A 7,887-nucleotide genomic window follows, 5' to 3' on the forward strand; every position below is an offset into this window, starting at 1 on the left:
ATTCTAGTTCTAGCTCTGCTTCCAACTCAGTGTGCTTACTTGTGTTTATTATGTTTTCCATAATGTAACAAACATCCTAAAACTCATGTAAAACAAAACCCCAATCTTAACCACATGGCTTCCTCCCCATCTCATATAACCTTCCCTGACCTCCCATAACCCTTCCCTGACCTCTCGTAACCCTGGCCTTCCCTGACCTCATTTAACCCTTGACTTGAATCCTGTGTTCATACTTTCCTTTTCTCCTCCCTTTTTTATATGGTTACCTTATTGCATGTATGTTTTTTTGAAGACTTTTTCTGGTTTAGTTGTTTTTAACCTTAAAAGGGCACCAGGCTACCTCCAGACTTATCTTTTGTGTACAAATGAGTTGTGATTGTTTAATCCATTTTGAGATAGGTTTTTCTGGCACTTGTAACATAAAGACTCATAACTGCTTCAGTAACCAGGCTTAACTGGAAATGAGGGACCTGGTCTCTTTGCACATTTGCTTAAATGAGCCAAGAGTTTTTACAGATGGCCTGCAGCAGCATTCTTATGCATCCATGCTGCTCATACAGAAATGATGGAAGGGCAGTCTCCTGCCATCTCCTAGACAGGGCTTTCATTGGCTAGCCTGTCTCAGTGGTGACCTTGTCTTAATTTATGGACTTTCCTCACTGTTCCTAACTTTAAGGGTTAGACTTAAAGAGGGTAGGAGTGAAGGGGAGCAAACTAACTCTCTCACTGCAACGGAAACTTGCCCCTTCTTTTTTCATTTTATATTCAGGGAAGATGGGGAACAGCATGAAATTCCTTTGTCTTTTTTCTAAGGAGATATTTGTTTGGTTTGAAGATGTGGCTTAGCTATTGATGTCAAGAAAGACAATTGTATTCTTCTATGATGGATTCACTGATACCAGAATATAGGGCTAGGTGAACTGGCAGGCTAATTAGGGTGGCAGTTTTCATATTCTAACCTACAGTAAAGTAATTAATTAACTTGTTTACGCAGCAGACATTTATTGAAAATCCAGCATGTAACAGAGTTTTAAAACGTACCTGGGATTTGTTTTTACCAGGTGTGGTAAGACACACAGACAGAAAATAATTGTCATGAAGGAAAACATTCACACAGATCCCTAGAATCAGGAGAAATGGCACAGCACACCATGTAGGGCCACCAGGGCAACACCAGGGCCGGTCAAGAGTCAGGGGGAATGAGGGGAAAACATGGGCAAGAGCCTTTATAGTGGTTTCTGCAGAAGGAACTAATGAGGTAGGGTAAGCAGGCTTAGGATTAGCTAGTTTGGGCTCTGGGGAGTAGGGGCTGTTTCTAGTTGTCTGTTACCTGGCCCTGAGGTAATTAGGGCAGAATAATAATTGTGTGGAGTGTAAGAGCACTGTGAGAACCTAATAAAAGAGGTGGTTGAGTGTATGGATTATGGATTGGTTGGTTTGAATATGAAAGATATGCTTGCATGCCCAGCTGATGTGGTTCAGTTGTTGAGTGTCAACTATGAACCAGGAGGTCATGGTTTGATTCCAGGTCAGGGCACATGCTCTGATTGTGGGCTCAATCCCCAGTAGGGGGCATGCAGGAAGTAGCCAATCAATGATTCTCTCTCATCATTGATGTTTCTATCTCTCTTCCTCTCCCTTCCTCTCTGTAATCAATAAATATATATATATATACTCACTAGAGGCCCGGTGCACAAAATTCATGCACTGAAGGGGGAATCCCTCAGCCCAGCCTGCCCCCTCTCACAGTCCTGGAGCCCTGAAGGAATGTCCTACTAAAAGCGTAGGCCTGCTCCCCGGTGAGCTAAGCTGCAGTCTGGCCTCCCTCTGCAGGAGGCAACATGGCTGATCAGGGGAAGGCGCCGCCCTCATCACCCTGCTGCTGGCTGCCGCAGCTGCCAAGGTGTTTTCATCAACATGGACTCCAGTCCTTTCACCACGAAAAAATGACAACTTTCTTTAGGCATTTTCAAGATGTCTCTTTCATAGGATATGACATTTCTTTCTTTTTCTTTATCCTCACTTGAGGATGATTTTCCCATTGATTTTAAGAGAGCGTGGAAGAGAAAGGGAAAGACAGAGAGAAATATCAGTGTGAGAGGGACACTTTGATTGGTTGCCTCCTGCATGAGCCCTGACCTGGGCCCAGCCAGGGAGGAGCCTGCAACCTCGGAACATGCCCTTGACCAGAATCAAACCCGGACCCTGCAGACGGCAGGCTGAGGCTCTATCCACTGAGCCAAACCAGCTAGGACAGGATATGACATTTCTTAACCCCTCCAGCAGTGGACCTTCATTTTTTCCTCCAGGAGTGAGATGGAAAAACCCTAGATCACTTTTTTTTTTTTTTTTAATTGATTTTTTACAGAGAGCAAGGGAGAGGGACAGAGAGTTAAAAACATTGATGAGAGAGAAGCATAGATCAACTGCCTCCTGCACCCCCCCCACTGGGGATGTGCCCGCAACCAAGGTACATGCCCATGACTGGAATCAAACCTGGGACCCTTCAGTCCACAGGCCGACGCTCCATCCACTGAGCCAAACCAGCCAGGGCTTCTTGGATTCTTATTACCCAAGTTACCAAGAACACTGTAAGTGGCATACAGGGAGCTTAACCAGTGAGTGGTCAGAAAAGGTGTTTCCTCTGCAGCTCACATGCAGAGGCAGGACTGCTGGCGCGCTGCGGCTGGTGGGCCCTCTCCTCTCCGGGCCTGCTCTCAGCCGTGGCGGCTGCGGGCAGGCCTGCCCTCTCCTCTCTGGCCTGCCCTCGGCCATGGCAGCTTGGGCAGGCCCTCCATCTTTGTCTCCATCTCCGCTGTGGGCCTCACCTGCGCACGCAGCCCTCTCCTGACCGGTCATGACTGTTCCGGTGTCCCGGCTAATTTGCATATTACTTACTTAGATAGATAGATAGATATAGATATAGATATAGATATAGATATAGATATAGATATAGATATAGATATAGATATAGATATAGATATAGATATAGATATAGACATAGATATAGATATTTTAAAAGGTGTGCTTGCAGGTGAGTCCTATACCATCTTTTGGAATTGGCTAGCCCTAAGAAGGACAGTCACTCCAGGGTCAGGGAGTTCTCAGACGTCAAAACATCAGAATAAAAAGACACTTAATATAGACAGTTACTCTGTTAGATGATGGAAATAAATAAGGTAAGGTCCTTGCCTTCAAGAAGCTCACAATCTGGAAAGGAAACAAGCACAGACTTATGTTGATAGAAAAATGCATCAAGTGCAATTATAGAGATGTACACTCAGACCCCATCCTCTCCACCCTCTAGCCATAACCACATTTTTGTCAGCGTCTATGGGATATATATATATATATATATATATATATATATATATATATATATATATTGAGTGGTCAGATTATTATGACCACCTGACGTTTGTAGGCAAATTAGCTATAATTTCGCGCTGAAGTTGCTAGAGGGCCAGACCATTATAAATAGGGAAGCAGGTTCTTTGCCACGACAGTAGAAGTGATTTTTTTCTGAAGATATGGGTAAACAACGCAATTTAACAGCCTTTGAACATGGGATATATATATATATATTTTTTTCCCTTTGGTTATTCTCTTCACTTCTTTCATCCCATCTTCTCCCCGCTCTCTCTCTCTCTCTCTCTCACACACACACACACACACACACACACATCTCTCCACTAACATCTATCCATCTATATCCATGACTCTGGTTCTATTATTCTCATCAATTTATTTTGTTCATTAGATTCCACATATAAGTGAGATCATATAGTATTTGTCTTTTTTACTGGCTTATTTCATTTAGCATTACATTAATCTAATCTAAGGTTCATCCATGCTGTCACAAAATGTAAGAGTTCCTTTTTACAGCTGTGTAGTATTCCATTGTATAAATGTACCACAGCTTTTTTTATCCACTCATGTACCAATGGGTGCTTGGGCTGTCTCTAGATCTTAGCTATTGTAAATATTACTGTAATGAACATAAGGGTGCATATATTCTTTCTGATTGGTGTTTTGGTATTCTTAGGATATGTTCCCAGAGTGGGATCACTGAGTCAAAATGCAGTTCTATTTTTAATTTTTTGAGGAAATTCCATACTGCTTTCCAAAATGGCTGCACCAGTCTGTATTCCCACCAGCAGTGTACTATGGGTCTCTTTCTTCCACACCCTCACAAGCACTTGTTTGTTAATTTATTGATGGTATTCATTCTGGCAGGTGTGAGGTGATATCTTATTGTGGTTTTAATTTTCATCTCCCTGATGATTAGTGATGTTGAGCATTTTCTATTTCTATTAGCCATCTGTATATTCTCTTTGGAGGAATGTCTATTCAAGTTCTTTGCCCATTTTTAAGTTGGATTGTTTCATCTTCCTGGTGTTAATTGTATAAGTTCTTTAAATATTTTGGAAATTAACCCATTATCAGATGTATCATTGACAAATATGTTCTCTGATACAGTGGGTTTCCTTTTCATTTTGTTGATGGTTTCTTTTGCTGTGCAGAAGCTTTTTAATTTGATGGAGTCCCATTTGTTTATTTTATTTTTGTTTTCCTTGCCCCAGGAGATGTATTGGTGAAAATACTACTATGTGAGATGTCTGAGATTTTATTGCCTATGTTTTCTTCTAGGATTATTATGGTTTCATGATTTACATTTAGTCTTTTATCCATTTTAAGTTTATTCTTTTGTATGGAATAAACTGGTGATCTAGTTTCTTTTTTTTTTTTTTTTTTTTTTGCATGTTCCTGTTTAATTTTTCTAACACCATTCATTGAAGAGACTATCTTTACTCCATTGTATGCTTTTGCCTCCTTGTCAAATATTAATTGACCATAGAGGTGTGGGTTGATTTTTGGGCTCTCTGTTCTACTGTAATGATCCATATGCCTGTTCTTATACCAATACCAGGCTGTTTGAATTATAGAGGCCTTGTAGTATAGTTTGATATCTGGTATGTGACCCCTCCACTTTTTTTCTTTTTTCTCAAGATTTCTGTGGCTATTTAGGATCTTTTTTGGGTTCCATATACATTTTTGGAATATTTGTTCTAGATCTATGAAGTATGCCATTGGTATTTTAATAGGGGTTGTATTGAATCTATAGATTGCTTTGGGTATTTTAAGCATTTTAATGATGTTAATTCTACCAATTCATGAACACAGTATATGCTTCCATTTATTTGTATTTTCCTCAGTTTCTTTCTTCAATGTTCTACAGTTTTCTGAGTACAGGTCTTTTATCTCCTTGGTTAAATGTATTCTTAGGTACCTTATTTTGTTGTTGTTGTTGTTGCAACAGTTAATAGGATTGTTTTATTAGTTTCTCTTTCTGATAGTTCATTATTGGTGCATAGAAATGCCATTGATTTCTGGACATTGATGTTGTATTTTGCTACTTTGTCAAATTCATTTATTAGATCTAGTAGTTTTTGGTGGAGTCTTTAGGGTTTTCTATGTATAATATTATGCCGTCTTGTGAATAATAACAGTTTTACTTTATCCTTTCAAATTTGAATGGCTTTTATGTCTTTTCTGATCTCTGTGGCTAGAACTTCCAGTACTATGTTGAATAAGAGTGATGAAAGTGGACATCCCTGTCTTGTTCCTGACCTTAAGGGAAATACCTTTAGTTTTTGCTTCTTGAGTATGATGTTAGCTATATATTTTTCTTATATGACCTTTATCAATTTGAGGCATGGCCCCTTTATTCCCACTTTGGTGAGAGTTTAAATGGGTGCTGGATTTTGTCAAATGCTTTTCCTGCATCTATTGATATGATCATGTAATTTTTTCTTTTAATATGTTTATGTGGTGTAATACATTTATTGATTTGTGACTATTGTACCAGCCTTGCATCCCCAGAATAAATTACACTTGATCATGGTATATGATCTTTTTAATGCATTACTGGATCAAATTTACTGATATTTTGTTGAAGATTTTACATTATGCTCATCGGTGGTATTAGCCTATAATTTTTTTTCTTTGTAGTGTCTTTATCTGGTTTTGGAATTAGGATAATGTTGGCCTTTTAAAAAGAGCTTGGAAGTTGTCCCTTCTCTTGAATTTTTTTATATAGTTTGAGGAGGATAGATGTTAATTCTTCTTTGAATGTTTGGTAAACTTTACCTGTGAAGCCATCCAGTCCAGAACTTTTGTTTGCTGGGAGTTTTTTTAATTACTGCTTCAATTTCTTTTCTTTTTAAAAATATATTTGTATTGATTTCAGAGAGGAAGGGAGAAGGAGAGAGAGATAGAAATATCAGTGATGAGAGATAATCATTGATTGACTGCCTTCTGGATGCCCCCAACTGGGGATCGAGCCCACAACCCAGACATGTGCTCTGATGGGGAATCAGAATGTGACCTGGTTCAGAGGTCGACACTCAACCACTGAGACACCACAGCTGGGCTGTTTCAATTTTTTAAGTTCGACTTTCTTAGCAAATCTCAATTGTACAATACAGTGTTATCCACTATGGTCACCATAGTATACATAGATCCTCAGACTTTATTCATCTTAAAACTGAAAGTTTGTATCCTTTTACCAACCTCTCCCTATTTACTCCTCCCCCCAGGCCATGGTAACCAACTTTTCTCTCTCTTTTTCTATGAGTTTGACTTTTTTTTAGGTAATACTGTTTTAACTCATTCTCTTCCCTGACTAAAAAATAAAAATTTTAGGCTGTTCAAATATATTTGAAAATGCCTGCAAATTCCAGTCCTCTCAGAAATTCATGATTCACATTAGCTTATTAAAGGTTCTAAAAAGTAAAAACAAAACTTTGCTTTAACTCCTAGGCTTATTTCACTGTAAAGCCTCCTTTTCCCCTTACAACACAATACACATCCTGAGAAATTCTATCAGTGAGTGGTGACCCACTAAACAACTTGACACGAGGGAAGGACATTATTAACTGAATCTTATAGATTGCTTTATAGATGATTCCAGCTCTCAGAACTAGCAAAAGTGATAGGAATGGAGAGGCACGGATGAATTTAAGAATTGATTAGGAGCTAAAGCAGTGCTTTATAGATTAAATGTAGATAGTGAAGCCAGATTATGGGAAAGAATGTGACATTTTGGATTTGCGGAGTCTGTCTGATCTTCTAGCAGAGATATCCATTAGGCAGTTAGGGTAGAGCTTCTGTGTAAGAGATATATGTTTAAAATAAGGTTTTATTGGTCTTACCAGGAACAGTTGTTGAGAAAGAAAACCATTGGACAAGACCCCTGAGAAGGAACCACAACTCCTAAGCAAGAGAAGAAAAAAGAGCCAAGAACCTAACAGGCCAGAAATACTCAAAAAGGTAGGGTAGGAATTTCAAAGGCAGTGGTGTCACAAAATACAAAAGGTTGGGAAGTTGAAGCAAGGAATTAGAGATCAACAGATTCCCATGTAACAGAAGGTTTAGCATGCTTGTAATGGTGCACAGAGCCGATGTTAAAATTTCAGGACTTTTGCAAGCCAGTTGGTGACAAGTTAGTAACTGAAATCAGCTCTAGTGAACGTATTTGCACCATTAAAAGTGGAATACATTACTAAGCCAAGCTCCTTAACTCCTGCTCTGAAAAGCTGGTTGTTCAACATTTACTGGATCACCACCGGAATAAAGGCTAGAAAATTCTTTTTGGATTTGTCAGGTAAGAGGACATTCCAGAAGGCATTCTCTTGAGTGGTGGAATGGAGGCCAGATTGCAGTAAGTTAAGGAGTGGTAGGTATGAAGACGGAAAGGCTTTAATGAGAACAGAAGATACAAATTATATAGTAGCCAGAGGATAATATGAACTTAGGGAATGGAGAAGCAAACATATTTATAGCTCAATGAGATTTTTCCAATAGAAAGAGAGAGAGAGCAAGGCA

This window comes from Myotis myotis, unplaced genomic scaffold (genome assembly GCF_014108235.1).
Source record: "Myotis myotis isolate mMyoMyo1 unplaced genomic scaffold, mMyoMyo1.p scaffold_m19_p_1, whole genome shotgun sequence".
Classification (NCBI taxonomy): domain Eukaryota; kingdom Metazoa; phylum Chordata; class Mammalia; order Chiroptera; family Vespertilionidae; genus Myotis; species Myotis myotis.